Source organism: Microcaecilia unicolor, chromosome 4, assembly GCF_901765095.1.
Source record: "Microcaecilia unicolor chromosome 4, aMicUni1.1, whole genome shotgun sequence".
NCBI classification, from domain to species: Eukaryota; Metazoa; Chordata; class Amphibia; order Gymnophiona; family Siphonopidae; genus Microcaecilia; species Microcaecilia unicolor.
Window position 1 is genome coordinate 364,317,038 of NC_044034.1, and position 9,467 is coordinate 364,326,504.

Below are 9,467 nucleotides of genomic sequence, written 5' to 3' on the forward strand. Positions count from 1 at the left end.
AATGCGAAGAAATGCAAAGTGATGCATTTAGGGAGTAGAAACCCACGAGAGACTTGTGTTAGGCGGGGAGAGTCTGATAGGTACTGAGGGGGAGAGGGATCTTGGGGTGATAGTATCCGAGGATATGAAGGCGACGAAACAGTGTGACAAGGCGGTGGCCGTAGCAAGAAGGTTGCTAGGCTGTATAGAGAGAGGTGTGATCAGCAGAAGAAAGGAAGTGTTGATGCCTCTGTACAAGTCGTTGGTGAGGCCCCACCTGGAGTATTGTGTTCAGTTTTGGAGGCTGTACCTTGCGAAGGATGTAAAAAAAAAATGGAAGCAGTGCAAAGATAAGCTACGAGAATGGTACTGGATTTGCGTTCCAAGACGTATGAGCAGAGACTTGCTGACCTGAACTTGTATACGCTGGAGGAAAGGAGGAACAGGGGTGATATGATACAGAAGTTCAAATACTTGAAAAGTATTAATCCGCAAAAAAATCTTTTCCGGAGATGGGAAGGTGGTAGAACGAGAGGACATGAAATGAGATTGAAGGGGGGCAGACTCAAAAAAGATGTCAGGAAGTACTTTTTCACAGAGAGGGTGGTGGATGCTTGGAATGCCCTCCCGCGGGAGGTGGTGGAGATGAAAACGGTAACGGAATTCAAACATGCGTGGGATGTGCATAAAGGAATCCTGTGCAGTAGGAATGGATCCTCAGAAGCTTAGCCAAAATTGGGTGGCGGAGCAGGTGGGGGAAGAGAGGTTGGTAGTTGGGAGGCGAGGATAGTGGAGGGCAGACTTATACGGTCTGTGCCAGAGCCGGAGATGGGAGGCGGGACTGGTGGTTGGGAGGCGGGAAATACTGCTGGACAGACTTGTACGGTCTGTGCCCAGAAAAAGGCAGGTACAAATCAAGGTAAGGTATACACATATGCGTTTATCTTGTTGGGCAGACTGGATGGACCATGCAGGTCTTTTTCTGCCGTCATCTACTATGTTACTATATGTTACTATGTAGATCCCAACTTCCATTTTTTTTTTCTTTAAATTGAGACACCCAGATATTGGTAAGGGTGGCAGTCTGCTTGTTTTCATTCTTCATGCTCATTTATTGTGGGTGTAAATCAGGACACCTGGGCTTTAATAAAGGTGACAACCTACTCAGCGTTACATACACTTTTCTGAAGGAACACACTTTTATTTTCCCCACATCCATTCAATCCATTGTACTCCCCTTCACTTTAGGTGATTAAAGAGCACAGATTACCGCAGTTTTATTCATCATAACTTTTTCATTTTAATATTTACTGTACCATTTGCAACCAGTTTAACATATTTATCCAGAAACATTTATTAGAGCTAAAAGAAAACCTTTCAGAAAATGAAAGAAGGAACCGACTGAAAATAAGAAACAGCATAAGGAATGGCAAGTCAAATGCAAAGCTAAAGAAGGCAAATAGAGACTTTGAAAAAGAGTGCATTGGAGGCAAAAACACATAGTAAATTTTTTTTAGGTATATTAAAAGCAAGAAGCCGGCAAAAGAATTGGTTGGATTGCTAGATGACTTGAGGGGTATCGGAATACAAAGCCATAGAGGAGAGATTAAATGAATTCTTTGCTTCGGTCTTTACCAAGGAAGATACCGGTGCCATAAATGGTATTCAAAGCTGACGAATCAGAGAAACTGAACTAAATCTCTATAAACCTAGAGGATGTAATGGTGTAACTTGACAAATTAAAGAGTAGCAAATCTTCTGGACCAGAAATCCACAAATCCTGAGATAATTGAAAAATGAACTTGCAGACCTATTGTTAGTAATATGTAATTTCTCTAAAAACGAGCGTGGTTCCAGAAGATTGGAGGGTGGCCATTGGAATCCCGATTTTTAAAAAAAGGTTCCACAGGTGATCTGGAAAATTATAGACCGGTGAGCCTGATGTCAGTGCCAGGCAAAATGGTAGAGACTATTATAAAGAACAAAACTACTGAGCATATTCAAAAGCATGGATTAATGAGACAAAGCCAACATGGATTTAGTGAAGGGAAATCTTGCCTCAGCAATCAAGTACATTTCTTTGAAGAGGTGGATAAAGGTGTCCTATTGTGGATTAAAAACTGGTTAAAAAATAGAAAAAGGGGAGTAGGGTTAAATGGTCAGTATTCTCAATGGAGAAGGATAGATAGTGGGGTTCCCCAGGGGTCTAGATGGAACTAGCTAGTGAGTTAATTAAATTTGCTGAAGACACAAAGTTGTGAAAAATTACAAGAGGACCTTATGAGACTGGGCATCTAAATGGCAGATGACGTTTAATGTGAGCAAGTACAAAGTGATGCATGTGGGAAAGAGGAACTCAAATTATAGTTACATAATGCAAGGTTCCACATTAAGAGTTACTGACCAGGAAAGGGATCTAGGCGTCATCAATGATGATACATTGAAACTCTCTGCTCAGTGTGCAGCGGCCGCTAAGAAAGCAGATAGAATGTTAGGTATTATTAGGAAAGGAATGGAAAACAAAAATGACGTTATAATTCCTTTGTATCGCTCCATGATGCGACCGCACCTCGAATATTGTGTTCAATTCTGGTCAGCGCATCTCAAAAAAGATATAGTGGCATTAGAATAGAGAAGGGTGACAAAAAATTATAAAGACGATGGGACGTCTTCCCTATGAGGAAAGGCTAAAGCGGCTAGGAGAAAAGACTGCTGAAGGGAGATATGATAGAGGTCTATAAAATAATGAGTGGAGTGGAACGGGTAGATGTAAATCACTTGTTTGTTTCCAAAATACTAGGACTAGGAGGCATGCAATGAAGCTACAAAGTAGTAAATTTAAAACAAATCAGAGAAAATATATCTTCATTCAACATGTAATTAAACTCTGACATTCATTGCCTGAGAATGTGGTAAAAGCAGTTAGCTGCTTGGGGTTTAAAAAGGTTTGGATACCCTCCTAAAAGTAAAGTCCATAAGCCGTTATTAAGATAGACTTGAGGAAAATCCACTGCTTATTTCTAGGATATGCAGCATAAAATGTATTGTATTGTCTTGGGATCTTGCCAGGTACTTGTAACCTGGATTGGCCACTGTTGGAAACAGGATGCTGGGCTTGATGGACCTTTGGTCTGTCCCCGTATGGCATCGTTTATGTTCCTAAGGACTGATCTCTGTAGGGCACCACTGGTAATATCCTTATCCTCAGAGTGAGTGCCATATACCACCACCCTTTGTTGCTTCCTATTCAGCCAATTTTTACCTAGTCAGTCCTTTTAGGTTGAAACTTTATTTATAAGTGAAACAAGCAATGGCCTTGTTGAACTCCAAGTATATTATATCTAACAAGCAACAAAGCCCTTTTCGTGAAAAATGAAACATGCCCTAGGAAGGCTCTCGTCTAAGCAATTTCTCCTCTCCCCTCCCCTCCCCTCCATGACTTTTTTCTGCCCTCCCATCCCATCCATGTCCAGCAATTCTCCTCTGCCGTCCCATCCGTGTCCTGCAATTCTCCTCTGCCCTGCCCTCCCATCCTATCCATGTCGAGCGATTCTTCTCTGCCCATCTCATCCATGGCCAGTGACTCTCGTCTAAGTGATTTCTCCTCTCTCCCCTGCCCTCCAAGTCGAGCGAGTCTCCCCTTCCATCCCATCGATGTCCAGCAATTCCCCTCCAAACCATGTCCAGTGAGGTGCCCCAGCCCCCATCTTCCTCCATTTTAAGCACCCAAGGTGGAGTTGAACCCCAGCCCTCACCTGCCTGCCATCGTCTCCCACATGTCCTTCCTGCCGCCCTGCCTTTAAGTCGCTCATGTTAGCTCAGGGCGCAGCGGCAGCAGGCTCGGCTCGCGTCGCCTCCAGCATTCCCTTGCTTTCCTTCTCACTGTCCCGCCCTCCTCTGACATCATTTCATCTTTCCGTGAGGGTGTGACACAGAGGGAAGAGAACGCTGGAGGCGAGCTGGTGTCAGCTCATTTGCAAACTTACGAACCCAGCCAACAGCCATCCAGGGAGGCACATTGACCAGTTATTATATAGAGATGCTCTCCCCTGGTCCAACTATCTGGTTACTGAGGCCCTCATGATCAAAAGCCCCGCGCAGTTCCAAACAGCGCCCTAAAAATAGCACCAGGACAGCGCAGGGCTTTTCTGCATCGATGATCAAAGATAATGCATGCAAATCTAAGCAGCGCTATTATCTTTGATTATCATGTTTGCGTGCGGGAGAATTGCGCTTGAGCATGCACTCAACACAATCCTCCCGCACTTGTTTGACAGGTCTGTGCTGTCAAAAGCCCAAACCTGTCAAACAGCCTGCCGAGGCCTGAACAATGAGGGCTGGAGCTCCGGTGTGTCTCCAGCCCCCCCCCCCCAAACCCCCAGCCCCAGAAAATGTCGTGGCCAAACCCTCTACCACCCTCCCACCCAGTGATGGGGGGGGGGGGCTGGAGGTCCGGTGGACCTCGGGTCCCCCCGACAATCCCACCCCCTCCATGTACAGGGAAGGCTGGAGATTCGGTGGGTCTCCAGCCCCCCCAAACCCCCAGAAATCGAGGTGGCCACCTCCGGCCAAAGGCTCTCCAACCCAGCGACGGGGGGGGGGGGGGGCTGGAGGTCCGGTGGGTCTCCAGCCCCCCAAGCCCCCAGAAACCGTTGAGTGGCCGCCTCCGGCCAAAGGTTCTCCCACCCTCCCATCCATCGACCTCCAGCCCACCCCAACTCCTCCCCCCCCCCCCCCCCCAGCGTTCTACTTCCAATACCTGGTGGTCCGTGGTGACAACACCCTCTCTTGGCCCCCCTCCAGGCCCCCTACCTTTCGTTGGAGGGACGCAGCATGCCTGTCTCCCTCCTCTTCCCTTACATGGTCTGTAGCCCCGCCCATTGCATCCCAGGATGCAATGGGCGGTGCTGGGCACCGCCATTTTGCATCGGCGTCGACTGGAAGAGGAGGGAGGCAGGCATGCTGTGTCCCTTCTCCAACGAAAGGTAGGGGGCCTGGAGGAGGGCCAAGAGGGGGTGTTGTCACCACGGACCACCAGGTATTCGAAGTAGAACGCTGGGGGGGAGGAGTTGGGGTGGGCTGGAGGTCCACCGGACCTCCAGCCCCCAACTCCCCAGTCGATGGATGGGAGGGTGGGAGAACCTTTGGCCGGAGGCAGCCACTCAATGGTTTCTGGGGGTTTGGGGGGCTGGAGGCCCACCGGACCTCCAGCCCCCCCCCCCCCATCGCTGGGTGGGAGGGTGGGAGAGCCTTTGGCCGGAGGCGGCCACTTCTCGATTTTTTTGGGGGGGGGGGGGCTTGAGACCCACCGGATCTCCAGCCCTCCCTGAACATGGAGGGGTGGGATCATCGGGGGGGGCTGACGGACCTCTAGCCCCCTGATCGCGTTTGCTTGGGGGGGGGGAACGGGGGCCTGCCAGCATGCAACTGCACAGGGCTCACCATTCCTCCCCAATGATCCGCAAAATCTAACGCCAGCTCGGAGCTGGCGTTGATTTTGCCACGGCCAGCGACCCAATCTTTGGCGCGCTGGACGCTGATCATTGGGGATGAATGCGTTAAGCGCTGATTAGCATGCATTTGCAAGCTACTTGCGCTAAGAGCCCTCGAGTGCGTTGTTTCAGGCGCTCGAGGGCTCTGATCTTGGGTCGGCAGCAAACTCCGCCGCTAGTATGGCGTTAACAGCCTCTAGCGCCGGAGTTTGCTTTTGATCATGAGGGCCTGAGTCACAAAATTTGAGCAAATCCATCTGACATGATCTACCTCTGATAAAACCTTGCTGCCTCAAATCCTGCAATCCACTGAGATTTCCTAAACTGGACTGTCCAGATTTTGCTAAAACCATACTAGCTCTTCCCCATTAAGCTATAGGACTGGTCATTTTGGTTTTCTAAATAGCCTCTACTGTTTTACCCAGCATCACCACTAGGCTCATTGATCTGTAGTTATTTGGGACACCCTGGAACTCTTTTTGAAAACTGATGTTACATTTGTTCGTTTCAATCAGATGATACAGACACAAATCTACTTTTGCATTTGGGTTCCATTAGAACTTAGGTGTGGTGTGAATACAGTCAGATTCCAGTGATTTGCTACATTTTAGTTTGAAAGTTTGTTCTATTACATCCAAAACCTTGCCTACAAAGAATGATTCAGCATTATTCCATCACTATTTCAATCATAAACCCATGGTTTATTACATTTGTTGGTACTATCTCATATTGAAGACTGGCAAACTGCCACTGAGGTGGCAGGGGGCCAGGTAGAGATTTCAGTGGGCATAAAGCAGATTTGTTTCTCAGTAATCTGCTTTTTCCTTTTCAGCTGACAGGCACAATCATATTCATCCAGCCCTGCTAATCCTTATTTGATACGTGTTTGTATGTTAGCTTTTTGGAAATTAAAATAACAAAACAAAACAAAGCAGACCAACTCCTCTGAGATGGAATAATACAGTGAGCTGTGGTTTCCCAGAGCAAGACAGAACCCAAAAGGTCCCTGTTAGGTAAGTAATATTGCAAGACATTAATGTCATGTTTTTCATTGTTCTAAATTGGTTGTTAGTGGAAAAAAACTGTGTGTGTAGTAAGGCTGAACCATCCACTGGTATGTCCTGCATTTGTCCCGATATAACAGGCTTTCCTTTCTCCACTTTAGAGATTACAACAGAAAAATCACAAGCCTGCTTTGAAATGCCACAAGTGGACAGGGACAGAGATGTTTGTGACTATCTTACAGTGTGAGTATTCTGCTTTTCACATAACAGTACATCTACAACATCCTGAGTGGTGTAGAACAAGAGGTAGTTACATGGAAATTCTTTTAAAACAAATAGGAAATATTTTTTCACTCAATGAATAGTTAAGCGCTGGAACTCTTTGCTGGAGGATGTGGTAACAGTGGTTAACGTATCTGGGTTTAAAAAAGGTTTGGACAAGTTCCTGAAGGAAAAATCCATAGTCTGCTATTGAGACAGGCATGGGAAGAAACTGCTTGCTCTGGAATTTCTAGAATGGAATGTTGCTACTCTCAGATTCTGTATGGAATCTTGTCACTCTTTAGGATTCCAGAATCTTGCTATTCTCTGGGGTTCTACATGGAATGTTGCTACATTAGAGTTTCTGCATGGAATCTTGTCACTCTAGGATTCCAGAATCTTGCTATTCTGTGGGGTTCTACATGGAATGTTGCCACAATTTGGGTTTCTGCCAGGTACTTGTATTTATTGCATTTGTATCCCACATTTTCCCACCTATTTGCAGGCTCAATGTGGCTTACAGAGTTTGGTTATGACATAATCGTTCCATGATAACAGATACAATTAGTAATGTTCAAAGATTAGGAGAGGGAAGAGAAAAGGAAGGTGTTAAGCAAGGTATAGGTGGACTGTAATGATTGGGTGAGTTGGTGAGGTAATTTATGAGGCTATGGGTTCTCTTTGTAAGCCTTGTTGAATAGATGTGTCTTCAGAGATTTACAGAAGTTAGTCATTTCATCAATAGCTTTCAGGGCTGTAGGTAATGCATTCCACAATTGCGTGCTCATGTAAGAGAAGGTGGTGGCATGTATCAGCTTGTATTTTAATCCTTTGCAGCTGGGGAAGTGCAGATTGAGAAATTTGTGGGATGATCTTGTGGCGTTTCTGGGAGGCAAGTCCACAAGGTTTATCATGTAGATTGGGGCATCTGTGTGAATGATTTTGTGTACAATTGTGCAGATTTTAAATACAATTCTTTCCTTGAGTGGGAGCCAGTGAAGTTTCTCTCTTAGGGGTTTTGCATTTTCATATTTGGTTTTTCCAAATATGAGTCTGGCAGCGGTATTCTGGTCTGTTTGGAGTTTTTTGATGGTTTGTTCTTTGCAGCCAGCGTATAGTGCATTGCAGTAGTCCAGATGACTTATTACCATTGACTATACCAAGGTACGGAAGATATATCTCGGGAAGAAAGGTTTTACTCTTTTGAGTTTCTACATGGCGTGGAACATCTTTTTCGTTGTGTTCTTCACGTGAGTATCAAGTGTGAGGTTGCGGTCGATGGTGACTCCAAGAATTTTTAGATTTTGTGCGACGGGGAGAGAACAGTATGGTGTGGTTATTGTGGAGTAGTTGTTTTTGTTGTGTTGTGAGGTGAGTACGAGACATTGTGTTTTGTGACTTGGCTTGGCCACTGTTTGGAAAACAGGATACTGAGAAAATGGACCATTGGTCTGATCCAGTAGGGCTACTTTTATGTTCTTATATTCCGCCATTTACCATACGGTTCTATGCAGATCACATCAGTAAGCGACTGGACATAACCAGGAATATACGTCAGGTAAAACATTAAGGGGCTCATTTTCAAAGCACTTATTTATTTGTTACATTTATATCCCACATTTTTCCACCTATTTGTAGGCTCAATGTGGCTTACACAGTACCGGAGAGGTGTTACAGACTCTGGTGTAAACAAATAGAAAGTGATGTTGTGATAAGATAAAGTTCATATGGCACAGCCACACTAGTGAATCGTACAACGGAAGAGTTGTGTTATGTCCATTACGTTCTTTAGTTTTGTTGTGTTGCAGAGAGCGGGCATTTATGTTGGATCGGTAGGGTATGCTTTTTTAAACAGGTTAGTTTTTAGTGTTTTAAATATCATTTTATACATTTGTGGATAAATTTATATTGATTTGTTTATATTTAAAACATTATTTCTGTTGATGTTTTGATATATATGTTTTTAATTCCTATACATTTTTATTCCAAAGATATGTTTTTTCGATCTATGGTATTAGGCATACTTTGATTATTTGTTTTTTGTGTTTTTATAAATCTTGTGTTTTAGACTCCTGAAGAAGGCGCGATCTAGCGCCGAAACACAGCTGTGTTGAGTCGTTGTCACTTCGCTTGCAATAAAGAATTGCTTCTTTATAGACGTCTCCTCCGTTTTTTAGAAGAGCCTACCTTTCCTACTTCTTGCTTCCGCAACCTTTTACGTAGGAACCAGTGTACCTCCACCCCTTTGGGGTGGTTTTCTTTGCTCTCTTGATTATTATTTCCGCTAGAAAGCTGGGGACACGGCAAAGTTCTCTTGCTTCAGCACTGGGTCCTTCTCTGTAACAATCAGACTAGAAGCCCACAGAGGAATGTGGTACAAAGCATTTGTCAATGTAAAATTGTATCACTAGAAGAAATAATGTATAATTTCCTGAAGGGAGAAAGATCTGGGTTTGGTCTAACTGTGCTTTGCTGCTGTTCTTAAGAAAGTTCAGTGCAACCCAGAGTTGAACGATAGTCAAAACATAGCATTAAAAAAAAAAAAATAGGCTGATATTCAACTTTGAGAGTTGGAGTAGCCTAATGGTTCGTGCAGTGGCCTGGAAACCAGGCTTGATTGCTGTTGCAGCTCCTCGTGACCTTGGAGAAGTCACTTAACTCTTCATTGCCCTTGGTACAAAAAAAAAAAATCAGCGTAGATTATGAGCCCACTAGGGACAGAAAAAGTACC